Source organism: Hyperolius riggenbachi, chromosome 4 (assembly GCF_040937935.1).
Source record: "Hyperolius riggenbachi isolate aHypRig1 chromosome 4, aHypRig1.pri, whole genome shotgun sequence".
In the NCBI taxonomy this organism is placed as follows: Eukaryota; Metazoa; Chordata; class Amphibia; order Anura; family Hyperoliidae; genus Hyperolius; species Hyperolius riggenbachi.
In genome coordinates, this window is record NC_090649.1 from 349791789 (window position 1) to 349814813 (window position 23025).

The following is a 23025-nucleotide window of genomic DNA, read 5'->3' on the forward strand; positions in this document are numbered from 1 at the left end:
AAAAAAGACACAAAAAGTACAAAGGGGACACGGGCACAAGGGGGACATAAATTAAGGGAGGGAGAAAACCCATAAGACGCCCCTGCACCATGGATGCACCAGGATTAGTATATATTTTTTTCCTGGTTTTCCATCCTCTAAACCTAGGTCTGATGGTCCGAAAAATACGGTAATTGAAATCTCAGCAGAACGTGTTAAAATTTTACTAACAAGCAGAAGAGTCTATTAAAACAGAAATATAGTTTAACTACTTGACCACTGAGGGTTTTGTCCCCTTGTGGACCAGAGTAATTTTTCTCCCATCAGTGCTCCTCACTTTTCTTTCGCCAATAACTTAATTACTACTAATCACAGCGAAACGATCTATATCTTGTTTTTCTCGCCACCAATTAGGCTTTCTTAGGGAGGTACAGTATGCTACGAATTATTTTATCCTTAATGCATTTTAACATGAATAAGAAAAAAAATGAAAAAATGCATTACTTCTCAGTTTTTAGCCATTATAGTGTTAAAAATAAAATGTTCTACCTGTGGATAAAAGCCACACATTTTATTTGCCCATTTGCCCCTGGGTATTGCAACGTTTAAAAAAAGTCCCTAGTACAATGTATGGCCGCCAATATTTTATCTGGAAATAAAGGTGCATTTTTTCAGTTTTGTGTCCATCACCAATTACAAGCCCATAAATAAAAAAATAATAGTAACAAACCGCCTTGACAAAAATATTAAAAAAGTTGAGTCCCTAAGGTAACTACTTATGTATATTTTTGTATGTACCGTATTTTTTTTTCCTATAAAGCAAAAAAAAAAAAGTATTGGGTACTATGGGAGGGAAATAGTTGATAAGATTTTTTTATATATTATTAAATAAAAATGATTTTTGGTGTAATTTACTAGTCAGTCATCATTTCCGATTCATGTACGTAACCACGTGAATCGGAATTAATGCGTGGCACTTAAAGAGAAACCGTGACCAAGAATTCAACTTCATCCCAATCAGTAGCTGATACCCCCCTCTTTTACATGAGAAATCTATTCCTTTTCACAAATGGATCATCAGGGGGCTCTGTATGGCTGATATTGTGGTGAAACTCCTTCCCATAAGAAACTGAGGACCATGGTCCTGGCATTTTTCTGTCTGTGAACCTTGTTGCATTGTGGGAAATAGCTTTTTACAGCTGTTTCCAACTGCCAAAAAAGTAAAGCAGCAGCTCAGTCACCTGCCAGCAGTAAAATGTCACCATGTGATAAATGTCAGAATGTAAAATCAGGGATTTAAAAGATTTTACAATGGGCAAACGCCGACTAAATCATTTATACACAATTATTGTAAAAATGAAGCTTTTTTTTATTACATTATTTTCACTGGAGTTCCTCTTTAACAACAGAAAGATACAATGAATGCAGGCGTCTAATAGACGCTGGCATTCATTGAATCAGGGATTTAGATTAATGAATGGGAACGCAATTCCGGCGCAGGTAACCGCGGCGCACAGCGCAGGAGCAAGCAGCGGCCGTCCGCCGCTGCAGACTTGTATTCACGGCCCTGGTGCACACTGCGACCTTTTCCAGGCCGTGAATATACTGCACGGCCGTTTGACAAGTAGATAAAAAATACTTACAGTGAGGGAAAGTAGTATTTGATCCCATAATGATTTTGCTCATTTGCTCTTTGACCAAAAAATGACCAGTCTATAAATGTAAATAGTAGGTTGATTGTAGCTGTGAGAGACAGAACGATGAGATAACCAGTCAGACTTTAGGACAGTACACACACTAGGCAGAAACGCTTGCAATGCAGAAAACGCAGCGATTATGCGTGTAATGTTAGTCAATGGGCCGCACCAAAAAATGCATATGTATGCGTTTTGACATTTGCATTTTTAAAAACCCCGGGGTTTGTTGCATATTTTTAAAAAATGCACCATAAATGCACATAATAAAAGTCAATGGTAAAGCAATGTTAAAGCGTTTTTTCTTGCATTTATATTTGCGGTTACATAGTTACATAGTTATTTTGGCTGAAAAAAGACATACGTCCATCGAGTTCAACCAGTAATTTTCTAAAAAAAATTATATGTTTTCTGATTGCATTTCCGCTTCCTGTTGACTTTCTAGTGATTTGCATAAAATGCAGTAGAAAAATGCATGTAAAAACGAATTCAAACCGCATATGTGTTTTGCATATGTGAACCGCAAATGCATTAAAACGCACGCAAAACAAAAAAAATATAACTGTGTGGGAAACAAAAATGCAAAATGCAAACAAATAGAAAATGCATGGAAAACACAATACAAAAGCATATGCATAAAAATGTGACACTTCCCACACTGCTAAGTGTGCTCCCAGCCTTAATCTGCATTGTAATGAGTGAAATAAGTATTTAATCCCCTGTCAAAAGATAAATTTATTAGGGTCCAAGGTGTCCTCACTGTACACAGGCTACAAGCTGAGATTAGAAACATGCTCTGTAAGGGAGTGCTCCTATTCCCAGCTTGTTACAGGACCTGTATAAAATATGCCTATCCACAGAAGCAATCAATCAGATGGCCAAGACCAAGGATGTCAGGGACAAGATTGTAGACCTGCAGAAGGCCGGACTGGTCTACAACACTATCGCCAAGAAGTTTGGTGAGACAGTGACAACAGTTGACACAATTCAGAAATGGAAGAAACATAAAATAACTCAATATCCCTCAGTCCTCGGGCTCCATGCAAGATCTTACCTCACGGAGTTGCAATGATCATGAGAACTGTAGTGTGGTAACCCAGAACTACACAGGGGGGACTTGTCAATGATTTCAGGGCAGCTGGGACCAAGAAAACAATTGGTAACACGCTACGCCGTGAAGGACTCAAATCTTGCTGAGCCCACAAGGTACCCCTGCTCAATACAGCACAAGTACAGGTCTGTCTGCAATTTGCCAGTGCACATCTAAATTATCCAGAGGAGAACTGGGTGAAAGGATTGTGGCCAGTTGAGCCCAAAATGGAGCTCTTTGTTATCCGCTCAACTCGCATGTTTGGTGGAAAAGACTGGAATTTTTTCTAGGAGGTAGGCTGGTTTAGGTAACCGGTGCGCTCCATCTACAAACAATTCGTGTGCAGGGATAGCTGGTAAGGCAGCTTTGATCAGCTTGAGCATGTGGGGTTTCAGTGCTTCAGTTGTTACAGGTTCTGGAACTCCCCTGATTTTAAGGTTGTTTCTGTGGTTCCTATCTTCAGCATCGATTGGTTTCTCTTTAAGCCAGTGCACTTTTATGACTAAATCCACGTGTGCTTCCACTAACTCGTTCTGAGCTACCGCATGATCATCCATCTTTGATTCAATATAAGTCCTTATCTCAGCAGTCTCAGCAGTTGTTTTGCATAGATGATCAGAGAGAGATCTTAAGTCAATGTACAGTGTTTCTTTAAAGGACAGCATAAGGTCTTTTAAAAAGGTCTGAATATTTACCTGGTCTGTGGCTGGAAAGTTCAGGCAAAATGTGTGATCTGTGGGAGGCTGCTGCGATTTTGCAGGGCTCCTAGAAGAGGGGGTGTCTGGAGGAGAATCCTCGTTATTTTGAGCTTGGGGCGCTCTTTGTGTGGAGGAATGACTTGTCTCTGCGGTTGTGAGATCAGGGCTGCTAGGTCTCTGGGGCAGCGGTAGAGTGAAGGGAGAGAGAGGGAGTAGCTGTGAAAAACCGGCGCCATCTTGGATGCCTTTGCTGGGCGCTGCGGGGAAAAAATCAATCAGCTTCCTCGGCTTCAGATCGCTCTTCTTCCTTTTGCTGGCCATTCTCGGGCGGAGGGGAAGATCAGAGGAGGTGGAGGCAGGTAAGAGGATTTTATAAATAGTCCTGTTGTCGCTGTGGGCCACTTTTAGGAGCAGGAGGCCGGGAGCTACTACAAGACGCGACTTTCCAGGTCTCCGGCTAGCCACGTCCCCTATAAATGTAACTTTTGTTATAACCTTAGGTTGCCCTCCAGTCAGCATAGGTTCAAACAGTAGTAACATCTTATATAAGAAAATAATCTATGTAAAGCAGACCTAGAGGGTTGCATAGGACAGAAGGAAAACATAGAAATGCACTCTGTTTGTACTTAGAGAGAGTTTAACCTTTCTTATTCCCTCTCACCTGTGACTAATCACCACTGATGCATAAGGTAGGGCTGTGGAAAACGTGTTCAGCTAAGAGAGGGAGAGAGAGAGCATAGGTCTCCAGTTCTAGGTCAAGTGGCAAGCGAACGTGGGCCTACTGATCTCTCCGGCTTAATAGAGCCATTGCTTTAAAGGGAATCTGAAGTGAAATAAACTTATGATATAATGATTTGTATGTGTAGTACAGCTAAGAAATAAAACATTAGGGCAGTCCTATAGGGGTAGATGTTAACAGCCTTACCTTCTAAGTTCCTCACTCCTCATTGTTGATCCCTGACCCATCTGATGTATACTTGCCCAGTTTCATTATGCACTTGCCAATTTCTAGGACATGTTATTTGTATTCGTACTACTCGGTATTATAACATTTTTTTATGTGATGCTAGGGCCTCTATGTTTGTTATGCTAGGGTTTAATTGGTTGTAGCATTTCATTATCTGCTGTAATTTGTGTCTATGCTATTCTACTGAATGCTTTGTTTAAAATTATGTACTTGTATCTTCAGTACTTTATGTACTTGCTCTTCAGTGTTTGTGGGTACCAAATGCATTCGTGCCTGTTTGTATTGTAAGGCTTGGTGGTGTATTCTCCACAGTCAGCATGCAACGCATGAGCTGACGTGGAGGAGGTACACACACTAGCACAAAGAAACAGGCTATCCCTAGTATAGTGGAGGGGAGGACTGACTCCAATAGGAGATTGTGGCGCACAGAGCCGGTGCAGATCTGACAGCCACAAACAATGCTTTCGTTATAACGTCTCAGCGCAAAGTAGCGCTGAGCGCATAAACCAGAACTGAGGAGATCAGGACAGGTAGACAGAATGAACGCTTGCTAGCTAGCGGCTACTTAGCGACAGCAAGCGTCCAAAACCAGACAGACTGGAATGAGGCAGCCAATGCGTTGCGGCGATGGCGTGCCTCACAAAGACAGGACAGGATAGTCAGGAAATAGCAGGATCGAGATAGATGAACGTAACACAGATAAATATACAATAAGTATGTTTTCCTAGCGTATTACAATTACAGCTATCAATGAAACTATTTGTAACGTCTGACTAACATATGTATATATCGGCAATGAACCGATATATGACATAAGCAGGAACGCTGACTAGGACTGGAGTAATACAGGGAACAGGACTCAGAAGGATTCGCTATCTCTTCGCAGAGATGAACGCAATCCACAAACAGTAACAGAACAGGATTCAGAAGGATTCGTTATCTCTTCGCAGAGATGAACGCAATCCACAAACAGGACCAGGAACAGGATAACTAGCTCAGCACGGGTGCTCACGGTACGCGCAAACTACCAAAACGTGCTGGAAAACTGACTAACTGAACATAGGAAATAAACAGTTCGTGTACGTATATATCAGCGACACTGATGTATCAACATAACACGAATACAAGGAAAATAATAAACGTGCTGGTATGCATATATATTGGCAATGAACCAATATATGATGCAAAACCAGCAAAGTATCTTTAGAACAAGAAACACGATCGGGGGCTGAAGCGACAGCAAGACGGGCTTAAACTGAAGCTATGAAAACCCAAGGAAACCCTGCAGGAAGCAGATCTTTATACTGAGGTCATCCAATGGGAGCAGACATGCATATTCCCACACAGGTGAATGATAATCAGTCACAAGCTGACAGCAGGGAAAGAGACAAAGCTATGCAGCTTGCATGGAAATAGATCAGAACTGCCTGAGCTGCAGCACTACTACTTCCAGCAACAGCTGCTGCAGCAGCGATCATCACATGTATATTGAATTGTGTACCAATAAACCTTGCGTTAATGAAAAAAAAAAAACACACACACACACACACACACACATTAGCAGCACAGATAGGAGTCTCATATAATGTCCAGTACAAGAAGAGTGAAGAAACTTCAGGCTGTATGCAAAAGAGCGTCTCTGAGCTCAGTCAGAGAACTCCGTCTTCTGCAGCTTTTATCTCAACTGTCTCTCAGTGTATCTTGTGTGTGTAAGGTTTTACTACAGAGAAAAGTTGACAAGCTCATTAAGCTCTGCTCTGTGAAATTATTTAAAAAGCTGAGTGAAGTGTGTAAACTTCAAGTATTGGAGAATGATGCAATGTTCTATAAAACAAAAAAAGCTATAAAAAAAATTAAAAATGTGAGACTATTTTATTTGCTACTAATGTTCTATTAACCATTTCAGCCCGCTGGGATTTTTCACCTTATGCATCGGAGCAATTTGCACCTCCCATTAATTTGCTAATAACTTTATCACCAGGGGTCTGTTCTGGGTCCAGTGCTCTTCAATTTATTTATTAATGACCTAGTAGATGCAGTAGTGAGCAATGTTGCTATTTTTGCAGATGATACAAAATTGTGCAGAATCATCAACTCTCAGGAAGATAGTGTCATATTGCAACAGGATCTGGATAGGATGGCTATATGGGCACATACATGGCAGATGAAATTCAATGTTGACAAATGTAAAGGCATGCATTTTGGACGTACTAATGGCCTAGCACCATACAAAATAAATGGGATACAGTTGGGGACATCAAACTTGGAGAAGGACTTAGGAGTACTCATTGACAACAAGTTAAATAATCGTACTCAATGCCAAGCAGCTGCAGCTAAAGCTAACAACATTTTGGGATGCATTAAAAGGGAAATAAAAACTCGAGATGCTAGCATAATATTACCCCTGTTTAACTCTCTAGTAAGGCCACATCTGGAATATGGAATTCAGTTCTGGGCACCACATTACAAAAAAGATATTGCAGTTTTAGAGCAGGTGCAGAGACGAGCAACAAAATTGATATGTGGGATGGAAGGTCTCACTTATCAAGAAAGGTTAGATAAACTGGGTTTATTTAGTCTAGAGAAAAGACGCCTTAGAGGGGATCTAATTAACATGTATAAATACATCAGAGGGCAATATAATAGCTTGGCGGATGAGCTTTTTGTCCCTAGGCCTTCTCAAAGGACTAGAGGACATGATCTGCGCATGGAGGAAAAACGTTTTAGCCATTTACTTAGGAAAGGGTTCTTTACAGTAAGAGTGATTAAGATGTGGAATGCATTGCCACAGGAAGTCATTATGGCAAACTCTATACTTGCATTTAAAGGGGGCTTAGATGCTTTCCTTGCGTTGAAAGACATCCATGGCTACAATTACTAGGTAATGCCTAATGATGTTGATCCAGGGATTTTATCTGATTGCCATCTGGAGTCTGGAAGGAATTTTTCCCTTTTGGGGCTAATTGGACCATGCCTTCCTCTGGATCAACAGGGATATGTGAGGGAGCAGGCTGGTGTTGTACTTTATACTGGTTGAACTCGATGGACGTATGTCTTTTTTCAACCAAAATAACTATGTAACTACTTATCACAATTTATTGATCTATATCTTGTTTTTTCCGCCACTAATTGGGCTTTCTGTGGGTGGTACATTTTGCTAAGAGCCACTTTACTGTAAATGCATTTTAACAGGATTAATAAAAAAAAATGGGAAAAAATCATTATTTCTCAGTTTTCGGCCATTATAGCTTTAAAATAATCCATGTTACCATAATTAAAACCTATGTATTTTATTTGCCCGTATGTCTCGGTTATTATACCATTTAAATTTTGTCCCTATCACAATGTATGGCGCCAATATTTTATTTGGAAATAAAGGTGCATTGTTACCGTTTTGAGCCCATCACTATTTACAAGCTTATAATTTAAAAAATGTTTGTGGTATACCCCCTTCAAATGCATATTTAAAAAGTTCAGACCCTTAGGTAACTATTTATGTCTTTTTTTTTTGTTTTTTGTTTTTTTTTTTATTGTAATTTTTTTTTTCCTATTAAAAACTTTCTTTGGGGAATATTTTGGTGTGGGACATAAACAGTGATTTTTTAATGTTGTTAGATGTGTAAATTGCAATGTAAAAAATGTGTTGATGTAGTTTTACTACCTTCACTTTTGGTTTCCCTCCTTGTACTTCTCCTTATGCGGAAGTACAAGGGGGGATGCGGAGATTTTGCCGAGCAGAAAAGCCGAAGCCTCACGCGTGAGCGCTTCAGTTTTTCTGCGGGGGACCGGGAAACGTGTTCCCTTTCACTAATCCCATGGCTACCGGGGGACACGGGGGCGCGCCCGCAATCGCGCGCGGGAGAGCGTAGCTGAGCAGCCGCCCGGATGTGAGCTTCACGTCCGGGCGGCAGAAATGGTTAATTATGCGTACTACACATACAATTTGTTAGATTATTATTATTTTTTTCTTCGCTTCAGTGTAACTTTAAGACTGTTATTACTATTCCTTCCTTAAGACTAACCTCAAAATTCTCCATCGGGAGTAGTTGACCCCAGTTAAAGCTTCTATTTCAGTTTTATTGAAGTTTTCAAAAGGATATTACAGCGTACAATGCAGGTTAAAGTTCTCAATGAGACAGAACATCATGACTGACAGTTAACAGTTGCACATGCAAAACAAGTCCGCAATGAAGTCATAATGAAGAGTCCTATAAAGAGGGACTATGAGGCCCCTGGTTCTGCGTAGATGTGGGAGTCCAGTGTTCCAGAGCGAACACCGAGCCCCAAACTGAGGACTCTGCCCAGAAGGCCTCAGGCCCCGCCCGAAACAGAACGGGAGGGCATAAATACCTTCAACAAGGAGAAAGAGAGGAAAGAGAAAGAAGATAAATGAAGAAGACAGAAATAAGAGAAAAGAAAGGGAGGAAAGGTCTGGTCCCTGCCCTGGTCTACATTCCCTGGCCCAGGATCCCACTACTAGTAATTGAGTGGTTTAGCCGGCTAACCATTATTATTATTATTATTATTATTATTATTATTTATTGTATTTATAAAGCGCCAACATATTACGCAGCGCTGGACAATAAATATATACAATGATACAAGGATGACATACATAGGGTTATACACATAGAACAAAGTTATACATACAAATTGTACAAAATACATGATCATGCAATATGGGCTGGTTAGGTAGGCCCAGTAATACAAGTACAGGCTGTCATAGGACAGGAGCACATGATCCTGTAGATTACACTAGGGAGTGGAGGACCCTGCCAGAGGCTTACAATCTAAAGGAAGGGGTGGAAACACTAGGGGGGGCTGTTAAATATTCCTTAGAGAGTTACTGTGTGGTAGGAGGTGGGTAGGCCATCATAAAGAGGTGGGTTTTGAGGGCTTGCTTGAATGTGTTGAAAGAGGGAGCAAGTCTGATGGGTGGTGGAAGGGCATTCCAGAGGGTGGGGGCAGCTCTTGAGAAATCCTGCAGGCGGGCATGGGAGTGTGAAATGCGCGGGGTGGTGAGGCGAAGGTCGTTACAGGAACGGAGGGGGCGACCTGGTGTATACTTGTGAACAAGCTGCGAGATGTAGGTAGGGCATGTTTTGTGCACAGATTTATACGCCAGGCATAGAATCATTACCCGTGATCGCCAAGTATACCTTCCAGGGCTCCCAGATTTTGTCAACCTTTGGGCGCAGATCCAGAAGGGTTCCTGCCAGCTGTTCCTGTATCATATACCCAGAAACCCTATGTTTGACTTCTTCAAACGGTACTAGCTGTTTCTTCCAGGCTCTCGCTATTGTTTGTTTAGCAGCTACAAAAATAAATTGAAGAAGAGTTTCTTGATTTTTAGTGAGGGAGCCTGTCTTAAAATGTAGCAAGGCAGACCACGGGTCTTTGCGCAGTTGGGTATGGAAGACGGCCTGTGTCAAACGGTAGAGTTTGGACCAGAAGTGAGATAGCATGGAGCATGACCAAAAGGTGTGCAGCAGGTTCCCTCTGGATTGGCAACCCCGAAAACATTTATCATCCCCTCCAAAATGCGACAAAAATCTGGAAGGAACCAAGTACCATCTCATCATCACCTTCAGTGAGGCTTCCACAAGGCCTAGGTTGATGGAAAGATGGAAAATACTATGCTAGGCATGTGACCACTCCTCTGCAGTGCGGGTACCTTTCAAATCGACCTCCCATCTTTTTACATACCCATGTGAAAAGGAGGGGATGGGGTAATAAGGATGAGTACAGCTTACTTATAAGCCCCTAACCCCTAGTGTCCAAAAGACATGCGTTTTCAAATAATGACAGGGATAAGCTAGAAATTGAGCTAGACCTCAGCAAGGAATTAATCCAGTGTCGCAACTGCAGATATCTAAAGTACTCTGAACCAGGGATTTGGTACTGGTCTCTCAAATGGTCCCAACTGACCACCTTTGAATCACTGATTAAATGATGTATAATTAATAAATTATTTGAGACCCACCACCTAAAAGCTACTGGGTCTTCATAAGCTGGGAGAAAAAGAGGGTTATCAGTGATTGGCAAAAGTGGCAAATGTGCAGATAACAGTTTTCGGGAATAGTTGAGAGAATCCCAAACCCTTAGGCAGTGCTTCATTATGTTACTTAGTAGGGGTGGCCGAAGCTTGGGTGGAAGCCAAATGGGGCATTGCACTGACAAGGGGGCTGCAGGAGCGATATCAAATATTGCCCATTGTGGCATGTCTGTCCCTCTATACAGGCCAACCATTGGCGCAATCTGGGAAGCCTGATAATATGCGCTTAAGTTGGGGAATCTCAGACCTCCAGCAGATTTGGATATATATATTGAGGTTCTATCGACTCTGGGCCTGGAATTACCCCAGATAAATTTATTTATTTTATACTCAAACAACCTCAGATAGTGCGGGGGGATACGGACAGGAAGCAATCTAAAGTGATAAAGAATTTTAGGCAGCAGAACCATTTTGATAGAGTGCACCCGGCCCAGCCAGGATAGTTGCATGGCAGACCAATTTGAAGTGTATTGTGTGATAAGCCCAGACAGCGCATGGTAGTTGGCCTGAAAGAGGGAGTTATAATTAGCTGTGAGATTAATGCCCAGGTAAGAGATTTGTTTTACCGCGATTTGAAAAGGAACTGTTGCAATCAGTTCCTGCCAATCGGTCTGCTCTAGCGTGATATTCATTAGCTGCGACTTTTTGGGATTAATATTCAGACCAGAAACCAGTGCAAACTCCCTCATAATCTCCATCAAGGCAGGGATAGAGGATTTAGGGTTGGACAGGAATAGTAACAAACATACATATATCCAGGCACATCGCCTCTAGTTAGGACATTAAATAAATTATTAGGGAAAGGGAGGTGCTGAAGGGGGTGTGGCTAGAAACAGAAAAAATCAATTAACCCTTCGCACACTCACATGCAAATGTTCAAACAAATGCATTCACAGATTTACTCATCCAGGCATAACTGTTATCCCTACAGCTAAATTAAAAGCCAGGGTTTTAGTTCACAGAAGAATGCATTCTTATGCTTAGTCACCTATACTGCGCAGAAGTACCCAGGTAAACATAGGTGTCCTAACTCTGGCCCTGTAACATGCATAGTGCAGACATGCAAACACAATCATTGCATCAAACCTATCAATGGATTAGGAGCACACATCCTAACTTCCTCTCCTGGGAAAGACAGTGCATCTTACCAATCGCACAAGGGAGGTAACATTATTTGTCCATGTGCACCATGCGCATACACCAGCATAAGCTGTCTGCATGCTGACAAACATACAGGGGAAGGGGGAGTGCACCGAATTGGACCCTAGCCACAGGGGTCAATGATAAGAATAAACATACATATATCCAGGCACATCGCCTCTAGTTAGGACATTAAATAAATTATTAGGGAAAGGGAGGTGCTGAAGGGGGTGTGGCTAGAAACAGAAAAATCAATTAACCCTTCGCACACTCACATGCAAATGTTCAAACAAATGCATTCACAGATTTACTCATCCAGGCACAACTGTTATCCCTACAGCTAAATTAAAAGCCAGGGTTTTAGTTCACAGAAGAATGCATTCTTATGCTTAGTCACCTATACTGCGCAGAAGTACCCAGGTAAACATAGGTGTCCTAACTCTGGCCCTGTAACATGCATAGTGCAGACATGCAAACACAATCATTGCATCAAACCTATCAATGGATTAGGAGCACACATCCTAACTTCCTCTCCTGGGAAAGACAGTGCATCTTACCAATCGCACAAGGGAGCTAACATTATGTGTCCATGTGCACCATGCGCATACACCAGCATAAGCTGTCTGCATGCTGACAAACATACAGGGGAAGGGGGAGTGCACCGAATTGGACCCTAGCCACAGGGGTCAATGATAAGAATAAACATACATATATCCAGGCACATCGCCTCTAGTTAGGACATTAAATAAATTATTAGGGAAAGGGAGGTGCTGAAGGGGGTGTGGCTAGAAACAGAAAAAATCAATTAACCCTTCGCACACTCACATGCAAATGTTCAAACAAATGCATTCACAGATTTACTCATCCAGGCACAACTGTTATCCCTACAGCTAAATTAAAAGCCAGGGTTTTAGTTCACAGAAGAATGCATTCTTATGAGTAAATCTGTGAATGCATTTGTTTGAACATTTGCATGTGAGTGTGCGAAGGAATAGTAACAAGTCATCAGCAAAAAGATTCAATTTGTGCTGTGTACCTGCTATCTGGAAACCAAGGACCTCTGCAGATTTTCTGACTGTTTGGGCTAACGGCTCCATTGCTATGATAAATAAAATTGGGGAGAGAGGGCACCCCTGACGGGTCCCTTTCTCAATTGCAAAACTAGAGGAGAGATAGCCCGCATAATGTACTTTGGCTGATGGAGAGGAGTAGAGGGCCTGAATCCAAGCTATAAAAGAGGGCCCAAATCCCCAGTGCTGCAAGATGGAGTATAGATAGTCCCACGATAATGTATCGAACGCCTTGTATATATCTAGGCTCAGGCAGACGCCGGGGATCTTCCTATAGTGGAGACTTTCAAACACCTGAATAGCCCTGTACACTGCATCTGAGGCCTGGCGCCCTGGGACAAAGCCCACCTGATCTTTGTGGATTATTAAGGGTAGAAATCTATTAATTCGTGTGGCCAGTATTTTACTCAAAAGTTTTATATCCACATTGAGGAGTGAGATGGGATGGAAACTACTAACTTCTAATGGTCTATATCAGATTTAGGGAGCATGGCGATATTGGCTTGAAGTGTTTCTTGGTTCAAAAGCTTATTCTTATTCTATATACTGTATACTTTCCCCACCTCTTGTTTCCAACCCATTCCTTTAGATTGTAAGCTCGCAAGGGCAGGGCTCTCACCCTTTTGTGTCATGGAATGTTATTAATTTAATTACGTGCACACTGTTAGACATTTATACATTTTAGTCATCATGTTAAATCAAATTGTAATCAGCAGTGCTGTATCTTGTATCAGTGTTTATATTTGATGTATATCATTGTCTGTATCATTATGTATCCCTTGTTTGTTTTCTTACATTGTACAGCGCCACGGAATATGTTGGCGCTTTATAAATAAATAATAATAATAATAATAATACTCATTATATACTTGAGGTAGAAGGGGAGCTAGTATTTGGGCAAATGTTTTATATAAAAATGGGGAATAGCCATCATGCCCTGGAGATTTTGCGTTTTTGAGTGACTTAATAGCCATTAAGACCTCTTCCGAGGTTATGTCAGCATTAAGGTCCTCCACATCGGCCGCGTTGAGGGGGGGGGGGGGGAGCTGAAGTGAGCCCAGATAGGCTTCTAAACTGGCCTTATTAATCCGGCTCTCCGCTCCATACAACTCCTGAAGGAAGTCCTGAAAATACTGGACAATCTTGCAAGGATTTGCAGTAGGGGGAGAACGGGGGCCCTTTACCCGTAAAGTAGGGGGGCTGTATTTATGATTTTTTAGTTTGCGGGCTAAAAGGGTGTGTGGTTTATTAGCCCAGCGTTAATAAACATTCTTACGCCACCTAAGCTGCTTTTCTACCTCTTCACTCAATAATGAGTCCAGTTGCAAGCGCAATCTATCTCTTGCCAGCCTTGAGGCTACCGATGGGGAGGATTTCCAGACTAGATCCGCCTCCTCATACTGCTTTGTCAGATCGTCTATAGTTTGGGTTTTTTGCTTTTTAAGTTAAGAAGCAAAACCTATTATTCGTCCCCTCACTGTTGCCTTCAAGGCTCCCCAGAGAGAAGCCGCAGAGTTGACCGAGCCTTCGTTGGTTTCCAAATATTCATTTAGAAAAGAATGAATCTTCTCTCGACCATCTTGCCTTGAAAGCAAGGAGTCGTTTAGTGTCCAGGTAAAGTCCCTACCTCTGGGTATCAAGGAAGACAGTTGGATTTGCACTGGGTCGTGGTCTGACCAGGGAACAGAGTATTTTTGCAACCGTGGCATTATGCAAATAAGGGGCATGCATGAAGATATGGTCGATTCTGCAGAAGCTCCCGTGTGGGTTTGAGTAAGAGTGTAATCACGTGCCCGTGGGTTAAGCTCACGCCAAACATCCAACATCCAACAGTCCATTATTCCGAAACAAACGGGAGATTGCTAGCGACTGGGCGGTAGAAATAGGCTGGGGAGCAACTGCAGAACCAAGCTTATACGCCTTGTCCATCTCCACGTCTAATACCATATTTGTGTCGCCACAAAGAATTATCATGCCTTCTCCGTGTTGACCTACAACCTGGAGGAGGTGGGAGAGGAAACGGTCTTGAAATTGGTTGGGTGCGAAATAGGAGACCAGAGTAATTTTAGAATCAAAGAGGATTCCACGCAACAATAGGTATCTCCCTGTAGGGTCGGCAAAAACATGTTCGCATTTAAAGGGTAAGCCCCGTCTAAAGGCTATTGTCACCCCTCGGACCTTCTCCCTCGCACAGGCATGGAAAGCCATTGGGAAGTGCTTACTGAGATAGGAAGGCTGGCTGGTCCTTGAAAACCTGGTCTCTTGTAGACATACTATGTCTGTATGCAGAGACTTGTAGTAGTGAAAGGCTTTGCTCCGCTTATGTGGAGAATTGAAGCCCTGCACATTATGTGAAGTTAATTTCAATTGTGGACTAGCCATGTCTAAAAACAAGGGAGAAGGCCCGAGTAAGCCACCACAACGTTGACACATGAATCCATGGGGGATCAGAGGTTAAAGTTTTTGATGCGACCAGGGGGGACCAGAAGTAAAGATGGGAGAAAAGAAAAGAGGAAAGGAGACAGTAAAAAGGAAAGGAAAGAACAGAAAGAGACCCAAGATTAGCTCGCCAGCTGTCCTGAATACAGGACAAGAAGGCGATATTAAAATTTAAAGGAGCCCGAGTCTGGATTGGGCCATCCAGGCACGGCGCCAGAAAGCAAGCGAAAAAATAAATCGCTCGCACGGGAGGGAGAACCCCACCCTGTCTGCATGGCTAAATAAATCAAATCAAAACATAACGTATAACAGCGCCATTCAAACCCAAAACCCGTATAGTTATATACTAAACCAGCCCACCCTCACAATTTAAGCGTCAACTACTCTTATGAGAGAGGCAAGAAAGAGAACAACTATATCTCCCACCAGAACCCCAGTTGCAGCAAAAAAGAAAAAACAACAACTTGTAAACAGCAAAAAACTTTGAACTACTTAGAAGTCTCAAGTCGGTTGTCCGCATCACATAATGACCGATAGTGCAGAAACACATATACATATAACAGAAAGGGTAAGGGAGGGGGGAACATATATATCCTGTAAACATTTAGGAACTGCAAGTGAGCTATCAGATGCTTATAGAGATCTTAAGGGAGCACTGTGGGCATAGTCCAGCCCGGATACCAGTTTTAATAAGTGTCCCATCTAGCGAATGTGTGGTTATACTCGGGCTACGAAGTCAGAATGCAAGGCCTACGATTCTATTCAAATAGAATCACCCCGGATCAGATAAGGCTCCGGCCCTCGGGGTTTCGGGATCGGATTGAGCCACTGATTATGAGGTCTCCTTATTGCGCTTCTTAGAGGACCGCTGCGATAGTGCCTTTTCCCATAAAGGTTGAGAACGAGGGGAGCCTTGACTATGAGGTGGGGAGGATGCAGGGAGTGTTAACTTGAGCCTTTCCAGCTTCCTTTGGGCCTCCTCCGGGCTCGACATAACATGAGCCCGGTTATTGTAGGAAAACATGAGTTTGAAGGGGAAACCCCAGCTGTACTTTATGCTGTGAGCCAGAAGGATCTTAGTATAGGGCTTCATCTCTCTGCGTCTCCGAATCGTGGCGGGTGCCAGATCAGCAAAAATTTGATAATGGTGGCCTTGGAACTCGAGGTCGTCTTTAGCTCTTGCTGCCTTTAGGATTGTTTCCTTAGACTTATAATAGGTAAACTTGACAATGTCCCGGGGGAGACCATTAGACTTTGCCGGGCCTAGGGCCCTATGTATTCTATCGAACTCTAGTCTATCGATCGGTATGCTGGGAACAAGCTCCTGGAAAAGAGCAGTCACCGTGGAAGTCAAGTCAGTTATGTGCTCAGGCAGGCCCCTGACCCGAAGGTTGCCTCTGCGGGCTTTGTTTTCAAAGTCCTCCATGCGCAGATGTACTGCTTGGAGGTCTGCCTGAGTCGCTTCTTGGTCTTTGAGATGCTCTTCTAATGTTATATCCACATTATCCATACGTTGCTCGAGTTCGTTTGTCCTAGTCCCTAGTTCTTTTATCTCCTTAGAGAGGCGAGTGGCCAGTTTGATAGAGGCCTCCTCCAGCTCTCTCTGAAAGATCACTTTAAACATATTGAGCACCGTCTGATCTCGGGCAGGGAGAGAGTCCAGGGTGTCTATTCCTACCTCAGTCTGACGACCGGAGGGTGGAGGTCTGCTGAGGCTGGTTGACCTGCTTTCATCGTTCGAATCGCTCTCCATGCGCTCCTGCACTCTCTGCTGACTGCTGCTGGGCGCCATCTTGAATCTCCGGGAGCGCGACTCCCGCTTGGAGGATTCGGCCAGTTCTACCTCTCGTTTGCCTTTTTTGCCCCCCATCAAGACTGCTGAGGGTATGGTGGGCTTCTGGGTTGCTGTGTGAGGCTTTTTGGGGCGATAGCGCTGCTGGGGATGTGCCGATGCAGACAGGGTTGGCAGAGCTCTGCTAGAAGACGTCCATTATGAGCGGCCGCTAGCCACGCCCCTCCCAGTTAAAGTTTCTAACATCTACGCTCAAAGTTAAAATTTCTGCTTTAGATGATGTTGGGGCAAAAGGGACTTTTTATCGCATGTGGTGGGATTGTCCAGTGGTATCTACTTTTTGGGGCCAGGTTAACAACTTGATATCTCTAAAGTAATTGGTAAGGCACTCTCCCCTCCCCTCAGTGCCTCAGTTTTGCTTTCGGGTGATAAACACACCCACCACCTTGTCCAACATTCTGCTAACTAGGCTCACCCCTACTTAGCATCCAAATGGAAATCCCCTATGCTTGAAATACATTGGTGGTGGTCTCTCGAGTCCATTGTCTCATGATATATAAAAGAATGTTGGCTATGATAGAAGATCGCATGCTTCAGTTCTCTAAGATGTGGGATGCTTGGGTCGACCATGCAGATAATGTTGGGTTGTCCTACTTGGCTTTCCTTTGAGTTTCCCTGCACTAGTATATTGAGATGATGACTCTTAAAGAGACTCTGTAACAAAATTTTCAGCCTCATTTCTTCTATCCTATAAGTTCCTATACCTGTTCTAATGTGGTGTGACTTACTGCAGCCTTTCCTAGTTGCACAGTGGCTGTATTATCTCTGTTATATAATCTAATCTTCTTTCCTCTGATGGTTTTGTCATGCTCAGGCACTCAGACTGGAACAAGCAGCTCTGCTTGTGATAGGATAGAAGCTATACACACCCTCTCCACGCCCCCTGCAGGTTCTGTGTGAGTCACAGACCGAGCTCCTCTGAGCCTATCACATTCTGGTAACAGCCATGTCTTTTGTTTGTAAACACTGCCTAAAACTGGCAATTACAAGCCAGGATTGCAGCAGGGAGTGGCAGAAACAGCACAGAGGGGCCCAGGAGAACATAATGAATAGAATGGTATGCTTTTTATTGTAAGAATATTAGAGTACAGATTCTATTTAAAACTTCCTCCTTGCACTGGCTTTTATTCTGCAAATGTATTTATTTTTTTAACCATTTTAACCCCTGACGGTTATGTACTGTTGTCCTGTCTTGCTAGGATTTTGTATATTCTCATTATCTGCAATTTCTACTTGATGTTGAAAATCCCCTTTGTCTAAACATGAGCCCCCTGCATAAGGTTAATTTTTGCACATTTTTTACCATTTCTTTTGAATTTTTGATATAAAAACTTGTTGAAACATTACACTCCAATGGCATTACACTCCTAGGAAATTGGCTGCCTTCACAAATAAATAGTCTGCTCTATGTTGGATGAACTGTCAGAATATAGGAACTTTGTTGCATATTTTATGGGACTGTACTAAAATAAGCCCTTTGGACTGTTCATAGTGGTGAGGGCAGATGGTATGGTCTGACACTGTACACAAGGCATTGCTAGAGTAAGTGAGGGTGGAAAGACTAGAGGCAATAGCAAGCATAGGTTCCATTTAAGAGTATGTCTGATGGGCTGAAGAGTGAAATTAAACCTTTGTTTAGCACCATTGAAAGAAACCAGAGTTGTGAAGCTGCTATATTTATTTCCTTTTAAACATACCATTCGCCTGCCAGTCCTGATGATGTTTCTGGTCAGTAGGGTCTAAATCAAACACCTGAAACAAGAATGCAGCTAAACTTGTCAGATTTGTCATAGACCTCTGATCTGCATGCTTGTTCAGGGTTTATGGATAAAAGGATTAGAAGCAGAGGATCAGCAGGAAAGTCAGGATATATATATATATATAAACATGACAACCTTCATTTCCCACTCACCTCAGGTTCCCTTTAAATGTATGCCATTTGTCAACAAGAGAGTATAGGTAAAAAATATAATTTAAGGCCTCTCTGTCAAAACAAGAAGCTGAAATGTGATAAGGTACGGACTTGTCCAAGGTCTCGTTTTGTAAAATATTATAATCGCCTGCCCAGGCAAGAGTATCAATTCTCAGAATAAATAGTTTTTGCAGAAATAGTGTTTAAGGTAGATGCTACTCTATTTGGGAGTGAATACATACTGATTACAAAAACAGTGGTCTTCTGAAGCGTACTTTAGGTAATAACATGTCTACCCTACACCGTGGAACAGGAACTGTCAGTTCTCTGAGACAGAGTTTATAGATCTGAGGACAGAACTGCTGAGATTACTAGAGAACACAATAAAATGCTGGAAACCTCTGAAGCACCTTCCTCAGAGATCTCTTGGCTGAAGCTTAAGTCAGCGGATCTAGAAGATAGGAGTAGATGAAATTTTAAAACTAAGAGGAATCCCTGAGCAGATTTCTAGTAGTGAATTTCAACTTAAAGCTTAAATCCTTGACTAAGGCCCAGTGCACACCGGGCAGATCCACCGGCCGAATCCACCTGAAAATCTGCATGGCTAATGTAGCTCTACGGGCTGGTGCATACCGGCGGTTTGAGGTTTTTCGCAAGCCGGAAACGTGCCTCTTGCTGCACGTTTGCGGTTTGCTAAAAACCTCAAACCGCCGGTATGCACTAGCCCATAGAGATACATTAGCCATGCGGATGCTGATGCGGATGGTGAACACCCAGCGGATCGCATCAAGATCCGCACAGTGTGCACTGGGACTAAACTCTGTCATCCACACCCAAAACCGCTAGTGTTTTGTGGATCTGCTAGCGGTTTTGGTGTGCACTAGGCCTAAGATGATATTGCCAAATGTCACAGATGTGGAACTAATGATTGACAGGGCTCACCGTGTACCAAAACCTTCCTTTTTGGCGGATTCAATTCCTAGAGATGTTGTAGCCCGCTTTTACCAAACTAAGGAAGATCTTATGCTGGCTGTCAGGAAGATGGGTTCCGTGCCAGACCCGTATGCTCATATTCAGCTTTACTCAGACTTGTCTCCAGAAACGAAAAGAACTCCAACATTTTGCAAAAGCTTTACGCAATTTACAAATTCAATACAAATTGGGTTTTCCCACAAAATTGATCTTCTCTTTCCGTAATAAGAATGATGTTGTTTCTTTGTCTGAAACAGGTTGCAAGCTATTGAAACAACTGCAGATACAAGACCCAGAAGAATCGCACCACCATATGGCAACTAAACATTTTTCAAAAATCTTCTCAAACTAGAGTGTACAAAATAAGCATTGAGAAATAGATCAATTCATGTTATCCCTCTCCAAGCCTTATTTCTGATTTTTCAGGTCTCTGATATAGTAGAATAAGGGTATTCCCCCTCTGCCCTCATATTTGGGTGGCTAATAAACACTTGAAGCACATTGTACTACAGCCAATTTTGTAGTGTTGGTTTACTGTTGTGATATATTATCTTTTTGTTTTCTTACTGTTTTTATGCTATGCACTGGCCCAATTGTGATATCTCAAGGGTATATGAAAATATATATGTTCTTTTATGGTACTTATTGCATGGGGAATATAACCTTTTTTTAGATGTGTTATATTACCAGCTGAGCACGTTTTTCTTGTCAAACGTCCATGAAAATAATGACCCTTAATATAAGAGGATTAAATCCCCCTCATAGGAGGGATTTATTTTTGAAGGAAGTAATCTCTTATCTCCTCAAGTGGTTTTTGCCCAGGAAACCCATCTATTAGCAAAATACATACAATTGTGCAATAACCCACAGTACCCAGTCATATATCATAGTACCTTTAGAAAAAAGAAAAAAAAGAAAAAAAAAGGAGTTTTATTAGCATTCCATAGCGATTTGAAAGTCTCACCAATAATAATCAAAACAGACACACGGGGTAGATATATCATATTTGTTGGACATATCAATGACCATTTATTTACATTGGTTTCCCTTTATAGCCCTAATTCAGGTCAAAGAACATTCTTGCAGAAGCTGCTCAACTGGTTAACCGCTATAAAACAGGGCTTTTTATTGCTAGGTGGAGATTTCAATGCAGTGATAACTGCCTTGGACTCTTCAACTCAGAATACTACTAGATCACCTTTTAGTATAGTAGATAAGCAGCTGAAATGGAATGGTCTATATAATCCTTGGAGGATTTCCAATGGGACAGAAATAGATTACTCGTTCTTTTCACATACATAAAACACATTCTCTGATTGATTTTTATTTTTTTTTGACTGATAAGATTCTGCTTCAGGAAGTGATCTACTCTGATATCGATATTAGAACTAGATCAGATTACGCCCCAGTCCACATTTCTATCAAAGATGGTCTACCTCAAAATAAACCTTTCTATTGGAAGCTAAATAATTCCTTGCTTACAGACAAGGTATTTGTTGATGGATTGAAGGACCACATTTGGGATTTTTTTTTTAATTACTGAGGTCCCCAAAGCAGCCCTTCTTCTAGCTGGTCCGCTCACAAAGCTTTTGTTCAAGGTCTTTTGATCAAACGTGGCTCTCTTGTTAAAAATCAAAGAAACAATATGAGGAACTAACTCCAATTCAGGTTAGAGAGAAACTGCTGAAGAGGTCTGCATCTCTGGAAATAGAAAAAGAACTTTCTTAGAGAAGAATTGCAACTTCTCTCAACCCATTAATACGACTATATGTTGCAAAAAGCCATTCTGAATTTTTAATCACAAGGCAACAAGCCACGCAAACTGCTAGCTGCGCACGCAACCGCCACGCGCCCGAAGCAGGCGCGCGCCTGTACTCTCTCACCTCGCTCGCCCACACCCGCCCACGTTTTCACTTGAACAATGTTCACCTCCCATTGATTAACCTATAACTTTATCACTACTTAACACAATGAACTGATCTATATCTTGTTTTTTCCGCCACCAATTAGGCTTTCTTTAGAGGGTACATTTTGCTAAGAGCCACTTTACTGTAAATGCATTTTAACAGGAAGCATAAGAAAAAAACGGAAAAAATTCATTATTTCTCAGTTTTCAGCCATTATAGTTTTAAAATAATACATGCTTCCATAATTAAAACTCACGTATTGTATTTGCCCATATGTCCCGGTTATTACACCGTTAAAGTTATGTCCCTATCACAATGTATGGCGACAATATTTTATTTGGAAATAAAGGTGCATTTTTTCCATTTTGCATCTATCACTATTTACAAGTTTAAAATAAAAAAAATATAGAAATATTTCATCTTTACATTGATATTTGTTTAGACCCTTAGGTAAATATTTACAGGTTTTGTTTTTTTTATTGTAATTTTTTTTTTTTTTTTTTTCTATATTAAACATTTTATTTGGGTATTTTTGGGAGGGTGGGATGTAAACAATAGTTTTATAATGTAAAGGTGTTTAGTTTTATTTTTTTTACTTTTAGTTGTAGTTTTACTTTTTGGCCACAGGATGGCGGCCATGAGTTTGTTTACATGACGTCACTCTAAGCGTAACATACGCTTAGAGAGACGCATGGGGGAGGCAACAGCCAGAAAAAGCTAAGTTTCCGAGAGAAGTTGTCGCTTTTTCAGCGGGGGAGAGGAATCAGTGATCGGGCACTATAGCCCAATTCACTGATTGCCTGGTTAATGAACCGCGGGCCGGGAGCGCGCGTGCACGCACACGATCGGCCGCGGGAGTGCGCATGAAGAAACTACGTCCAGGAACTAAAATAGGTTAAAATCACTGCGCATCACACAATTCCTTTGAAATCACAGGTTGGTGGCATGGAGGCGTGATAGAAGGATAGAGGGATAATGTCCGAAAGCCAAGAGCCGAGGCTGCCATACTATGGTGCCACCAGTCGCACTTCACAATCATCTGTTATCCCTAAGGAGACTTCGGAGGGAGGGCAGGGCAGGGGGGGGGGTCAAGGTTCAGCAGTGATGACCCAGTTCTTCATGAAAGAAAACTGTGGTGATGACTGATGCTGCTGAGGACCCTGATTGCTGACATCTGGTAGTGCTGGCCAAGGTGTTTCACTTCAAAAGTTGCAGTAGTAATTTCTGTGGTGGCTCCTGACTCCTGGGCA

The 23025-nt window shown here is 42.1% G+C and overlaps 1 protein-coding gene across 1 annotated transcript in view; it reads right to left on the reverse strand.

Annotated features, from left to right (window-relative positions):
* GALNT2 (polypeptide N-acetylgalactosaminyltransferase 2) overlaps positions 1-23025 on the reverse strand; it is a 1163038-nt gene that overhangs the window by 875832 nt on the left and 264181 nt on the right. The gene's annotated exons all lie outside the window — the stretch shown is intronic.